Source organism: Centrocercus urophasianus, unplaced genomic scaffold (assembly GCF_019232065.1).
Source record: "Centrocercus urophasianus isolate 14NV4802_14NV808 unplaced genomic scaffold, USGS_Curo_1.0 seq_12, whole genome shotgun sequence".
Taxonomy (NCBI): Eukaryota; Metazoa; Chordata; class Aves; order Galliformes; family Phasianidae; genus Centrocercus; species Centrocercus urophasianus.
In genome coordinates this window covers 6,942,521-6,957,373 of record NW_024884364.1, presented here as the reverse complement: position 1 = coordinate 6,957,373, position 14,853 = coordinate 6,942,521, and the positions used below count along the sequence as shown (strand labels likewise).

General features: G+C 39.0%; 1 long non-coding RNA gene across 3 annotated transcripts in view; it reads right to left on the bottom strand.

Annotated features, from left to right (window-relative positions):
- The window catches only part of LOC122156370, a 389,162-nt gene that overhangs the window by 218,896 nt on the left and 155,413 nt on the right, over nt 1-14,853 (bottom strand). For all 3 annotated transcript variants that reach the window (XR_006167459.1, XR_006167458.1, XR_006167460.1), the window contains exons 5-6: nt 6,593-6,678; nt 4,670-4,745 (exon numbers count right to left, since the gene is read on the bottom strand). This is a non-coding gene — a long non-coding RNA (uncharacterized LOC122156370). The remainder of the gene's footprint in view (nt 1-4,669; nt 4,746-6,592; nt 6,679-14,853) is intronic.

Here is a 14,853-nt window from a genome sequence, read left to right as displayed (position 1 = left end):
TCTAAAATAATCATTTAGTGTCAGTGTATACCCAATACTTATGGGTGGCCCTGTCTTTTCTCACCATAAATGTTTAATCTCCTACCAGCTGAAGTTTCTCTTTTTCTTTCATAGAATGCTTGACATACAGATGCATTTATACAATAATATAAATGTACAGAAGTCTAGTGGGGGAAAGAAACTGCCACAGGTATTAGAGTTAACTTTATATTAGTACTCAAGTATCCATATGCATCTGGATACATATAAATATCCATATATATCCTATAAGTATCCATCTGCCACAATGTGAACACAGTTTAATATGCTCCTTGGTATGTGTTCAGCCTATAATCTAGAGATGGAAAAAGGGAGGCTTGTCCTAGTGGAGAAGTGACACTAGCCTAGAGTAACTGATTTGATGCCTTGGCTCTTGGGATGAGGGAGTCAAAACAACTGGACCATCTGAAGCATCACACATCCTGCAAGAACAAGAATCAGCTTAAACTGAAAACAGATGTGCATGCTTGCAAGACCACTGATCTTCTGAGTTAAAAAAAAGAGGAGAAGGTAATGACATCTGTTTTTTCTTCCTCAATTGCCACTCATTTGGTGTGTGACCTACATAATTTCTTTGTGCCTCTATTTCCAAATTCCCAAGTAAGAAATGCCATTATGCACAAACACCGTGTAATGGTGTGGTATATTTTGATCAAGACCTTTGGAGATCTCCTGAAGAGGCATGCTATCTGGTGATTAGGTATTGTTCATAAAATAATTTGAGGTTTTCATGTAAAAAATACTAATATTATTGCTGATGAAACCAAAAGCTTATCTTTTGATGTATTCACTTTTCAAAATATTTACTTCTACTTTACCAGCCAGCCCTATGCAGTACATGTATTCTGAAATTGAGTAGTACTAAGAGGCAAAGTCTTCTGATTATATATATACACCATGAGCAAATTTAACACTGCCTCATACACTGGGTAGACACTTTGACCTTCAAGAGATGTCAATCAAGACAGAATTTATCAGTCCCTTTCTCTGCCCAAGTTTTCCACAATCTTGCTCATGTGTTTTATAGTAATGCTTTCTTTTTCCCTGTTCATTAACTATTAAAATAAAATATTCACATGATAGATTTTTTGACTCAGTTTTCCCACAGCAATCATATTTCCTCACCCAAGAGGATGTCAGGAAGCTTCTTTAATTGTTTCTGAAACATTTACAGCTTTTCATGGAAAAGGTAAAGCATCTGTCTCCTAAAGGAGAAAAATCATTTCCAAACGGATGAAGCACCTCAGCTCCCCTCTGAAGCACACATGTATTCCTTCTCTCAGAGAGAAAGAATATGAGACACAGACATTATAATCGGTTCATCAAGTTCACACCTCCTAGATAAAGAACAGAACTTCTGTCTTTCCCCCTTTAGTTGCAGTCTTTAACCTCAAAGCAACGCTTCACTGTTGAAATACCTCTGGATCGGGTGACAGATCAGAGTGTATCTGAATTAAACAAGTCATCCAACAAGCAACAGGCTTGGCTCCCTTTTGGTTCGTGTTCTCCCCCTCCAAAACATCTCGGCTAGGACTGCTCCCTCCAGAGTTCCTTGTGCTTCCCTCTGGCCATTACCTGCAGCACCTCCAGCTCCCTCCCTCCTTTGCTAAGGGCAGGGCACCCAGAACATATGCTGAGGAGCACATCTGCCAGGCCACTTTGTGAGTGATGTCCACCCCACTGGCTGGACAACCCTTGCATGTATCTTGAGTGCATGCTGCAGACTCTCCTGCAGGGCAGGAGGAAGTTTTGCCTCTTTCCTGCTTCTGATTTTCATAAAACTGGTAGTATTCAGTCTCCTTGTAGCCTCTGTCCTTCTGTCAAACATGCTTAGAACCAGATGGTTTCAAGTTAACAAAGGAGGACAGTAGTCACTTAAAATAAGGTATCTTCTCATTTAAGTGACTTAGCACTGTAAACACTGCTGTCACTTCATTTGTATTTTTCTGGACTCACGATCTGTTGTTCAGAGTTGTCGCATTCCACAGTGGCTATCCCATGTAAAATAGAAGCCTGCTTACAGCACAGAGAATTTACCTCCTGGCAGCTCACTTGTGCTCATCTTACATGAGAGTTGCTTTCACTTTTTTTAAAAACAAACAAACAAACAAACAAAAATTTAAGAGCTGAGTGGAGGAGGAATGGAATTTCCAAAAAGGTTGTAGGATTTGTAAAGAAAAAAGCCAGAGCTAAATGTATCCACTGTTGATGCTAATAGTTAAACACACTAAAAAAGTAAGAAAAAAAAAAAAAAAAAAAAAAAAAAAGACCTTAAACTTTAAAACATATCACACACTATGAGGGATGGCTGCCACTGAGTTAGAGATCACAGCATCTCTTTCCAGAAAGTGCTTTTGTTTTCTTCCTCTGTATGTATGTATCAGGATGGAACTATGGAACTGTATTTTATAAACACCAGGTTAAACTGCTACTATGAAAACAACAGGTTAGGAATGAGCTCCACATGTGTACTGAAAAAGTTCTCTGCTGCAAACAGAAAAATGGGGGCTGATGCTCGGAAGAGATTAGGGACATCTCAGGAGCAGATAAAGGAAAAAAACAGCAGAAAGCTATGTTCTCACAACAGGAAGCCGTGGGAAGCTTGGGGAGGATACTGAGCCACTGTTTGCTAAGGACTTGAATTAATGTACTACAGCTCTGTAATGATCAATCCCACTGAACAAATCCTGACTGGGATCCTCTGAAGGAATGAATTGCATCAGCTTACAGGCTTGACACCAAGAAGGTACCATATGAATAGTACTCTGCCCTCATAATGCAGGTCCTGAAGTTCAGCCTCCTACGTGCAAACCAGACAAATTGTATGTCAAACAAAGATCTACCAGATTTCACTCATTCTGGCTGAGATTTCCTTATCTAATTACAGCCCTGCAGTGACCCACTGCAGTACAGACTCCCTGCACAGCAGAGTGCTTCAGTTCCGCTCCCATCCTGTGGTCCTTGTGCCAGGCATAGCTTGACAGCTTGTTCTCCTGTCTGCTAAGCATATTGCTTGCATCTATTGCCCAGAGCATGAGAAAGCCATGGCCCTGTTCTGTGCTCAAATATCTTCATACTCGAAGTCCTTGCAGAAGTAGTGCTCACTGTATCAGCATAAGGCTGTGGATTCTATGATCTTCAGCTGCCATGGAGCTGCTCACATGCTGACTCCTTGGCTATCCTGGCCCATTACTTAATTTTCTAGCCCCTCTAGAATGAGACGCCAATGCATTGGTCTCATGTTTTGAGCCCAAAAGCAAACAGTACATTTGGGGAGCCTTGGACTTATTTCAAAATAGATGAAGTCCCTTTCCAAAAGAAACAGGAACATTAAAGCCTTTGTAATGGAAACAGTGAGACATGGACTTCAGACTGATCAAGCTGAAGCAATCTTCAAGGCAATCTTTTGTCACAAACAAGAAATGTTTTCACTCCCCTCCCCTTAGCAGACCCCTATGATATATTTTATTTCCTTTGCAACTGGCATCAACTCATTTTCCAAAGTCAAATACATCTACCTTCCCTGCTTCTCTCTCTCGGGACTCTTTGAAAGAGAGGGAAAACATCAAGACTAGACTGTGTTGTGGGATTTAACATGTCAGGAGAGAAACAACAAAGAACACAATTACAGGAATGATTTATAGTACAAAATAAACTTGGAAAAGAGTGAGCAAAAACAGCACAGACCCATCATCTGAGCTATAGCAGCAGAGATCCTTGCATAAATTCCCCTATAATTTGCCTCATCGCAATCACTTGGTTTAGAATTCAGCTGAACTCCGATTCAGCACTGTCTATCACTCACATTCATAAAACCAATGCTGCTTTGAGATATACTGCTTGATCATAAAAAGATTTCCTTCCCCGACTCTCTGCCAGCACAAAAATCCCAGGTAAATATGCCACATGATATCACCTCCTCATAGCACTTAGAGCTGTGAGTCGTGCCCAGTCACCATTTATCCCTTGAAGTGCTGTGTTGAGAGGACTGTGATTCATCACCATATCCTTTACTTCTAAGAGTACTGAGTAGAGTTTCCTTGGTAGTAGCATCCATTTTGTCTACCCGATTTCTGCTTTTCTTGGAATTTCATGAGATCACATCAATTCTGTCTCACAGGAGAGTACATGCACTGGTACAAGGGGAAAATTCAGTGTCAAATGAATAAATGACTTCATCAAAGGACACTATCACTGCCTGGCATCTACATACATCTCAGATGTCATCACGTAATGCTGTCAAAACTCAAGCAGTTTTGGACAGCAGCTCTCATTCTGTCACTGGTATCTCCCTAATAGGGTGCTTGTGGCATCTCTCTGAGTTTCTTGGACCATTTATACAACATTCTGAGTACAATCCAAAATGAATCCATTCTTCTGCTATCTTTCAAAGCTCCCGCCTGTTACTGGCCACCTTTCACTTCCAAGGTTAAAGAAACTTGTTCGAACTTATGTCAGCTTGAATTTTCTGTTACTCCACAGTGAAGGGACTGCATAGTAACACAAGCAGTGCTTTAAATATGCAGAAAAGAAGTAACACCTTTGTAATGAAAAGGTGAGCCTTCTAGAGAGCGGGGTCACTCTCTAGCAACAATGTGCAAAGAAATGCTAAAGCCTCATTACTACTCACAGCTATAGGGAGATCTCCTTCAGCTCAGTCGATAATTGTGTGGAACGAAAGGACCAGGACCACGAAGGTAATTTGTCTGAAAATAGGAACAGGAGAGAAATCTTTTCTCTAACAGTTTCATATATTTGCAGTTGGCTATAGTATTCTCCAGTCAACACTCCCACCTTTTACACAAAAGCAGAAAAAAGCTCCCCATTACTTTCTTTTCTATCAACTGCTCGGAAAGTTTTCATTTTAACTTTTCAAAATGTTTTATAGGTATTATGACTTGTTTTTCCAAGTTTTATAAATGTTGTTCCAACCTGATGACTAATGGAAAAACCTTTTTATGGAAAAACTGTGAATATGACATAACAGATTTTGTAACTCTAAGAAAAACTTCTGTATCGGATAATTTATCTAGAATACCTTCTCATACCTGTATTCATTGCTTTTAAAAATGTGACTGGAATTACTGTGATTTTTTTTTTCCTAATAGACCAAATACAGAAACACTTTCATTACAACCTAAAATTTAAAAGACTTCGATGGCTGGGCAGTAAGGATCGTGCTCATTATTTGCCCTACCCTAATTTTTCTTTACTAGCTAAAATTCTGAATAGTTATCCTCTTGGTTTCCAACACCTTATTTTTGCCATGAATTAAAAGACCTTATTTTCTAGTAATCATATCTGAAAGTTAGTAGTTCGGATCTTTATCTTTTCCTCCACCAGCAATGTAACAATCATTTTATCACCTTGTACAAACTGCTTGCTTTTGCAAGGATAACTCTACTGATTTTTAGGGAAAGGCAACACCACTTCAAAGTCCTCTGGTATTCCAAGATTGAGTGCGTTTAAAGTCACCTGTGACAATGAAGGACTCCCAGTCCTGCACTACGGCACTGATTCAGTAAGCACATACCACAGATTTCAGATGGACAACTCAAGCTTAAAATCACAAAATTTTATTAATGATATTATTAGTAATGCTGTATTTAGATTCCTTAGCCATTGTCATTCTAAATTGGGATTTATGGTAGTATGAACAAAAACGCAAATAAAATGCATGTGAAGTTATCAATAGCTCAGAGAAGCCCACTACTGTCAAAATATACAGAACTGAAAAAGTGTGGGCATAGCTCCTTAACCACTGGTAGGCTGGCTCTCTCATATTAAACCTGTAAGAAGAGGGAAAGATGACTAGAAAGAGGTATTGGTAGTGGTGTGATTTTTCCTAATGACCTACACGTGTTGTTTTGCTTGATGCATTAAACACGTTTTGGAAACACATTTTGAGCCACTTCAGTATTCAGCATTTCAGCAGTAATACACCTTTCCTTTTTCATCTTTTCCTATACAAAGTTTTGCTTTGGTGTGGGAAACAGACCTTAGGAATGTTGTGCAAATTACTCAGCAGGTCAATGACCACAAGAATTCAGTGCCGTCTTTACCTTTCAGCACTCTGCTTTAGCCATGAAACTTACCCTCTTAGCAATGGATTGCTATTTTTGGCATACAAATGCTTTCCCTGCATCATCTACCATAAATACAATTTCAAAATGTATGTATTTGGACTCTTTGAGTTCACTCTTTCACTGTTTCTCTCTTTTTTTTTTTTTCTCCTGATTTTTATGGGAAATACAAATTCTTTGCACTGCAGAAGCTGAATTGGTAGCTGCACCTGTTAGCTCTGTGATATCTCAGGGCTCTCTAGTTAGTCACCTGCTTTTTGAAACCCATGTTATCTCTTGGATAAGTGAGAAGGCACTGAAGTATGCTTTATCACCTTCATGACAAATATGACCATCTATATCATATTAAAATGTACCAGGTCAGTCAGAATTTTTAATAAGGAAAAGAAAAATCAGGTGAAAGACAGGAGGTGGCAAGAAAAGAATGGAAAAGAGGTGAGTGAAGTGAAAGGAATAGGAATAAAACTCACTTGCTTCAAGCCAGAGTCAACTTGATACGTTCTCCTAGGACCCAGGGACTTCTTAATACATATTTCTATAACATGCCTCTATATATCTGCAGAAATAAAAAGATAAAATTTGAGAATCCAACCTGGAAAAAGCTTGATCCAGATATTTTAATGTGATCACTGGTCTTGAATTGGTGCATAAAATTTATCTCTTTCAAACAAATGAAGACTCTGCGCGCCTTCCTAGGAACAGTCCCAGGCTTTGACTGTGTTTTCCAGGAAGGGTAGACCAATGCCTGATTCATACTTCCACTATATCACAATTGTGCTATTGTTTGGCATCCTCTCATCTCTTCCACGTCAGTTGCAGATGGTCTAGAAGCCACAGAACAAGCTGTACTTCCTTTAGATGTCAGCCATCACCATCTTGTGGAATCCTTCCAGTTTACAATACACAAGGTACAATGATCCTTCTCCACAGATCTCTCTTTTGACTTTAAAAAACTTTTCACAGGATTCTGTAGTTAACCTTTCCTAATATCCAAGATAAAGAAATAACTCGCCTTGCTTTCATCTTGTAACATATGATCAGTTCACAGCACTCATCTCAGACATAGGAAACAGAAATTTTGGGGATCACTCAGCACCTCATACAGACTCCAAAGGAAATTCTTTGAAGAATACTATAAATGCTGATACGTAAGTTAGTGTTATGCCATCCCTCCGGATTTTGCTGTCAACCCTGATCACCTTTCCTCTAATATGATGTAAAAGAAACAAAAAGGGTTCAGAGTAAAAAGACTCATTAAAATCCCCAAGAGCTTTCCATATGCAAAAAGTTTAGATAGCTTCGAACTGGCAGAGAAAATGAAAAAGACTGAACAGAGGAGATGTGATATAAATATAACTGCACAGAGAAAAGAAAGTAAGTCTGACCAATCAAGAAAAGAGGAAACAGACATTAAAACTAAAAGATAGAACATTAAAACCAATAAAAGGATTATTATTTTTTATCCACATAATATATAATTAACTTGCAGGACTCTGCACCAAGACATCACAAGGGCCAAGAGGTTTTGAGAGTTTAAAAAGAACTGATTATTGCCATAATAACAATAATAGAGAACCATTACAAAAATTATAAACATAATTACAGAAATAACTGGCATAGTAGTCAACAAACAGAATATCTACAATTGTGTACAATAAAGTATGAGGACTGAAAACTGTGTTTAAAGACATAAGCCAACTTCAGTTTGATGCAAGCTAAGGAGAAACCACCCCCGTGGGAAAGGTTAAATCACTGTTACTCCTCACCAGGAACTTAGCAATTTGTTCTTGAGGGACCAGATATTGGGTTCTGTAATGCTTACAGCGTGGTGAGGCTGAGAGCTCATCAGTCAAGTGTTCAGCTGGGATACCCCGTAGCATAGGGCTGGCACAACTAAGATCACATCTCTGTAAAAAAAAATACATTTCTGCTCTTCGTGGGTACTATTTTTATTTACTTGTGGAAAGTGAGATAGTTTTGGCCATTCCTTTTAATGTGCATCATGAAGTGGGGGCAGAAAGGAAGAACAGTTTGTAGACAAAAAATGCTAATGATACTGTTTTGTTATTTGGTGATTAAGATGTGAAAAAGAACCATGTAAGACAGAGATATTCCTAACCGTCTACAGATCTCCACAGGCTAACAGATCTTTTCAGTACTAAAAAATGAAATTTACACATGGAATAAACAAAAAAAATCAAATTCTCCATGAAGCTGAGCCAATTCACAGGTAGCCAAAAGTATCTGCTGTCTTCTGGATTTCTGTCCATGTGGGGTCTGTGACGCATAAATTTGGGTAAAATGGTGAGGTAGCCTTTCCCTCAGTGGTGTAATTAAAAGAGTTTTTCTCCTTTAAAGAGCTGCCCACTTCCACGAAACATGTGGAAGCTTTGGTATCTTGGACACTTTTACCCATCAAAGTTGGCTAAAAGTGGCTATACTCAAAAGATTAAAGGAATTGGAGACAGGTATGCAAACAGAGGGGTTTCCAGAAATCTCATTTCCTTGGGGAGCTGCACCTAGGGGATATATATGGATGTGGGCAGACTCAGAGAGGTATTTTGGAAAAGTTCTGTCCCTCTACAGTCTCCCAAGCCCTCCTTTGTGGAAATCAAACCGTATCAAAATGCAAGCACACAGAGGCATGTTTCTGCCCACACTTAATTGCTGTATAGATTTTTTTAAGTAGAGGCACTTCTAGAAAAGCCAGACCCCAATTAAACTAAATAAAATTGGACTCCTAAAAGCTTGTTTTGTTTTCATGTACATCGGCATATCTGAGCTGACACAAACGCATGCACTACAATCTAGAGGACTATCTCAATTTCCCTAACTTTCAGACAGAATATAGCAGTGAAACCAAAATATCAGTTCCTTGGAAACAAACAACAAAAAAAAGCAGTATTCTATCCATAAGCAACAGTCAGTCTAAAGCTTCAGAAGAAATATAGGCAGTAACACAGTCTTACCTGCACAAGCCTGTAATATCAGCCTTTGAGGGTTTTTTTGCATCTACCCTGTAACGATGCATTTTTAAAAATACAGTTCTAGCGCTCAGGAATGCCAAGAATTTAGGAAGAGAGCCACAGCTTAAGAGAGCAATTATTTGCCAGTAAATACTCAATTTGCTTGTCCTGTGATTTTTCTTCTCCTAACTCGCCCTCTCCATAATCCGTCTCTTGCTGCGTCATGAGCACAAGAAGTCTTTTCTTCATAACATAACACTTCAGTTAGCTATTTTGTTAGCATTAATTAAGAATTCCCTCCTCTGGTCATTTTCTATACTCTTACAAACAGCACCTTGAGCCCCGGACATTAGAAGGCAGTGAGTCAGTGTGTGGGATTCAGCCACCGTTTATAAACACCTTCAACCACATTCACCCAGTTTACAATATTCAGGACATCTCAGCTGAATTACTGCTTTGTGTCCAGTTTGCATTCAGATGGGGGCCATATGTTCCTCCATGTATTAGAGCAGAGCTCATTAGCACTGCTGCAGTCAAGCCACAGCAAACTTTTTTTTTTTTTTCTATCTTGCCTCCATTTTAACCTGATTAAAAACATTTTCTCCAGGGTAGATTTCTGGAAAAGAAGTACTCAAGTCAAAAGTACTGTTAAAATGGATATGTGTAAATTTAAAATTACTTTTAAAATTAGTAGTTGCTTTTACTGCAAAAGAACTCAGCTGCACTTTAGGATTCAACTAATTAGTAAAAGCACCTTTCAAAAGCATGGAAAAACCTTCACAAAAACTGTTACAGTAACCACAAGAGCTAAATATTCGGTGAGCACCAGGACCTAGAAAAATTCAGTATTCAAGCTCTCTAAAGGATTTAGGCACATAACCTATTTTTAAAGAGGGTATGCATCTGTGCAGGCAGCATCATACAACTAGATTAACACCTTGCAATAATGGGGAGAGTGGGTGTAGTTAAAATCTGGATGTGCAAATTGTATTTCCTAAGAAATTTTGTGTAGGCAAGCCCCATTCTGCTCAATCAATAGTAGGCTGAAAAATACTATATTTGGCAAAAATTAATAAAATACAGAAGGAGTAACTTGAATCACCCACATTAATTGCTAAATGAAAATCCAGGTTCTGAAATACAAAACAAGAACACGCTTGTAGGGAGCAGCAGGGAAAAAAAAAAAGACCCACTTGGGACTGAAAGGCATGAGAAAGATTCCATTTACATCCATTTTAAGATAGAAATGGATCACCTTTCAAAGTCAGTTTGGGTCTGGTTACTTCTTACATGAGTGAAAACAACTGGTGGGCCAAAGACTGATGATTAACATCATGTCATGGACACTTTACTACATTTAGAATTACCATGTGTGTTTTATATGATGTAGTGATATTGCAGAAAAACATTTTCCACATATTCTAGCCATAAGATGATAAAATGCAACAATAATCCCTTGCATACAAACATGCACTCTAAAATAACACATTCTGAGCATGAACGGCACCAGAGCTATCAAACATTCTTAATAAAAGGCATTTATTTTGTGCAAATAATGCATTTATTTTGCCTGTGTCCCATGTATCAGACAGTAAAGAGCAACAAGTGAATAACATGCTTAAGCAATCCAGGCATCTCTGAGATTATTGTACACATATCTCAAAGTGCCATATGCCCAAATTGATTGTTATTTTACATCAGAAATCATTCAACTTTCCTCTCCTAACACACCTGCCTAACTGTAAAGAGATCTCTGAGCTCTGAGACCACTTTCTGCACATTTAACAAAAGTGAAATAGGATGACAGAATAAATAGCATGTGAAAGGTCAAAAATAAACAGACACACATACAAAACACTAAAACCCCACTGCTCAGTTCTTCCCTAAGCATGACTTCCCTGTGAACATTCTAAAAACATAAAATACACCTGATGGTTAATACTCCTAAAAGCAGGAGAACTTCTAGGTGTCCACTTAGGACCCATCACTTATCCATGGACAGAAAAAAGACAGCTTTCCTTGGTTTCAATAAGATGACAGTGGACCTGTGCTCCAATGGGAAAGTCTTGGAAAACAAATTCAGCTTTGGTTGAATGGACTTACATACTAACTGTGTGCAAGACAAACGGATGGTTTTCCCTTAGGCTTTAACTTAAACTGACAAAGTAGATCAGAATTAGATCTAGCTATTGTCTAGTGTATGCTATGTATAATTTAAGGAGAGCAGAAAAGAGTAGATGAGTCTTAGGAGGTACTTTCAGGTCAATTTTTTTTTCAATATTTATGTGAGAAACTGAAAATGCAACTTTGAATCAACTTTAAACAAAATGAAAGTACGTTAGAGAAAATGAAAGTACATTAATGAAAATGAAAGTGACAAATGGAATTCTGTTAAGGCTTAGAAGTGAAAAAATAAAAAGCATGAAGAAAAATAAATTCGACTTTTATAAACAACTGTAAGCAATCAGAGTTCGTTGTAAAATTCCATAATAAATAATTCTTTCTGAAAAAAAGAGGATAAGAGTTTCCTAATTTTTGTTGTCTTAAAGTACGTATTTTCACACTAATATACTAATTTGTCTTTCCACAGCAGAGCTTTTGAAAGGAAAGCTGACACACTTAATAGGGACAACTGGGTTAAATGGGAATTTACTGGATCAAGTCGGAACACAACAAATTCTTACTTATCCAGTGTAATTAATGTAAAATTATACTCTTCTCAACAGGGACTGCATGGTAAAAGGGATATCTGGTTTGCTTCGGAGGTGCCCCCATTAACTGGATTTTTGAAGGCTCAAAGCAATCAGCCAGCAGAGCCAGACACTGTCCTCAGGTAACCTCGTGCAGTTGCCTTGAGTGCAAAACGCTGTCACTTCTCAGACTTCACACACTGTGATCTGCTTCCTTCCTTCACAGCCGTCCCCTGGGGGACAACAGCGGAGCACGGCCGCCCCTCCTCTGCCTGGCATCGTGCTTCTGCAGCGGGGCTCTGTGCGGCCCTGCCTCCTAACGGGTGCTTTTTGGCAAGAAACCACTTCTGAATTTGGAGCGGACAGACAAATGGATACGTGATGTCTGTAACTTTTTAAATGCACTTTTGGTTTTCTCTCCAGTGGAAGCTCCTGTTTGCTTTCAGTTTCAAAGGTACTTTAATTTTCTGAAACTAGACAGACTTGCTTTGGTGGCTTCTTGCAAGAAACATCTCTCTCAGCTCGCCTCTCAGCACACCTTGGTGCTTTCTGGGGTCCACAAAGGCTGATGGAACCAGCACCTCCGACCCATCTCCTAACAGTTGTGGCTCTCAGCACTACACACAATGGGTCACCGCCACGTGCTAGCTATAGCTGGGCACTTACAGCTGCTACCAAAGAGTAAAACGCAACTCAAAATTGGAAACTTAAAGAAAATGCTAATTTTGAGAAAAAAGCAAACACATCCAGCAAATGCCATCCACGTTTAGGAATGATAAGTGATTAACAAAGGATTCAACGGCCCAGGAGAATTAAAATTCAGGTGCTAGATGCTGTGCCTTTATTCACTAAATACCTACTAAAATCCACAGGCCAGCTGCTGACCCTGACACAAACCTGAGCTCCTGCTGTCAGAATCTACTGTTACCAACACCAAATTCACAAAGGTGGGACTGTCACCAACCCAGCTTGAGAAGAGAGAGCTTCAGCTGGTTGGTGAGCAGTAGGAGTCACTTGGCGGTCTACACTGTTACCAAGTGGTAGGGGAATTTGGGGCCTTGGTGAAACAGTTGTATCTAGAACTGGATGGGTTTTTTTGGTGGGGTTTCCCAATTACCTCTGCTGAAAGTTGCTGGAAAAGAGCTGGCTGGGTGTTTGGTCAAAGTTTCTTTCTGGAAGGATTTTAACCAACTGTCCAGGTGCTCAGTTTATGCTATTAATGTGAATTCCAGCTCTGATCTTTTTTTTTTTTCTTTTTTTTTTTTTCTTCTCTTTTTTTAGTTTTTTACATCTTTACTTTCAGTTCCTGCATTGCTATTATTTTCAACTCAGTTTTAAAAATCCACCAGGAAAAAAGAATGTAACACATTATCCTATCAGACTAATAACACAGCTTACATGCCCTTTAAATCAGAATTGCTTTCCCTCAGCAAATGGCGGATAAAATTGTTCTAGACTGCAGCAGATGGAACTGGAAACCTTTTCTTCCTGTTTATATCTGGGGCACATATGATCAGCCTATGTGGATAAGGCTCCAGCAAAAGATTTCAAAAACAAGTTCATCAGGAACATGAACATTTGCAGAAAATAAATAATGGAAAAATGTTATGTTAGAGCTCTAAAGCAATTCCTATCTTCCTACAAAGGGGATCAAAAACTCCAAAGTACTAAGACAGGTTGGGCAAGACCACCCTAAAGCACAAGAGGAGCATGCAGAACTCTCTCGTATGTCAACAGCCCTATTCAACGGCTGGGGAAACAGTGGAGGGAGAAGCAGAGGTTTCCTAAAGCAGCCACTGACAAAACACAGAGGCCCCCTGTGAGTGCTTTCAAGCATAGTAGATCTCCAGGACTGGGCAATGGAAGGAAAACATCCTCACCCAGGGCACGTGCAGATCAACGTATGCATTTTCTGGTGCCTTTTATCAATTTCCAAGAGCAGGTTTGCCTGCAAAGGACGTATGCAAGGAAATAGCATCCACCTGCCCTTTGCAGCTGGGGAATATAGGCAGAGACATATTAACTTTTCCAAGGTTACAGAGCCAGAAACGAGAAAAGAACCAGATTTCTGTCGGTCTGCTGATCAGAGCCTTTTAAACACCAAACAATCCTCCCTCCAGCTCCAAGGCCACAGAGACTGCCGCTTAGTACTTTCAGAGGGCATAATCTGGACGTAAGTGAGGATGTGCAAGACAGAATGAAAAAAAACCCACAAACTCTTGTTTGATCTTCACAGGAAACCTTAGCCCTGAAGTAACCTTGAGGTAACAGGAATAATGAAAAACATGATTTCTACTTGTGAGTTTAACACACGAGGTTTGAGGGTCATCAAAGCGATTTTGTCTCTCAAGTGAGAAAGAGTGTTTTTACAGTATATTTTCAGTGGTGGTTTTAAAGTCTCTCTATAAAGATGGATACAAACTGTTTGTTTACTAGGATAGAAATTAAAGAGGAAAAAAAAAAAGATCCTTGGCTTAATTACTGTTAACATTTTATTCACTTAATCAGAAGAAAGAAAAAAAAATAGCTTGACTTTTTTGACAGCAAAGTCAAACCAACTGGAAAATTCACCTCCTACAAGAAATGTTGAAAGGGAAAACTCTGGATAACAACGTTAGTGAAATGCTTTCAAATGCAGACATAGCTGTATTGTAATGCAATCTTATATTCTCTTTGACCTGCCATCCCGCATTCTGCGTCCCCCCTCCAATGTACAGGAAAAACTGTTGGATTCAAGCACTGTTTTTCATCTTCTTCTCTCCTATAGGAAAGGGCACCGCAAAGGACAGAAACACACAAAATCAGGTGAATTTACTTTGAATTTACTTTGCAGACTACCTGCTTTCATAAAAATGTGAAAGAAGTTAATGGTAAGGTCAGAGAGCATTACTATTTGTTTGACATTACTTTCTTTCCTTCCTTAATGAATGTTGCTAAAATAAATGAGTACTCTTAAATTCATTGCAGAAATAGGGATTACTGGGCATCACTGATAGTCTTTTTCCAATTATTGGAGTCAGCAGCAATGCTGGGAATGGACCAGAGCTGCCAGGCTCTCATTTTGTGTCTCTGTCT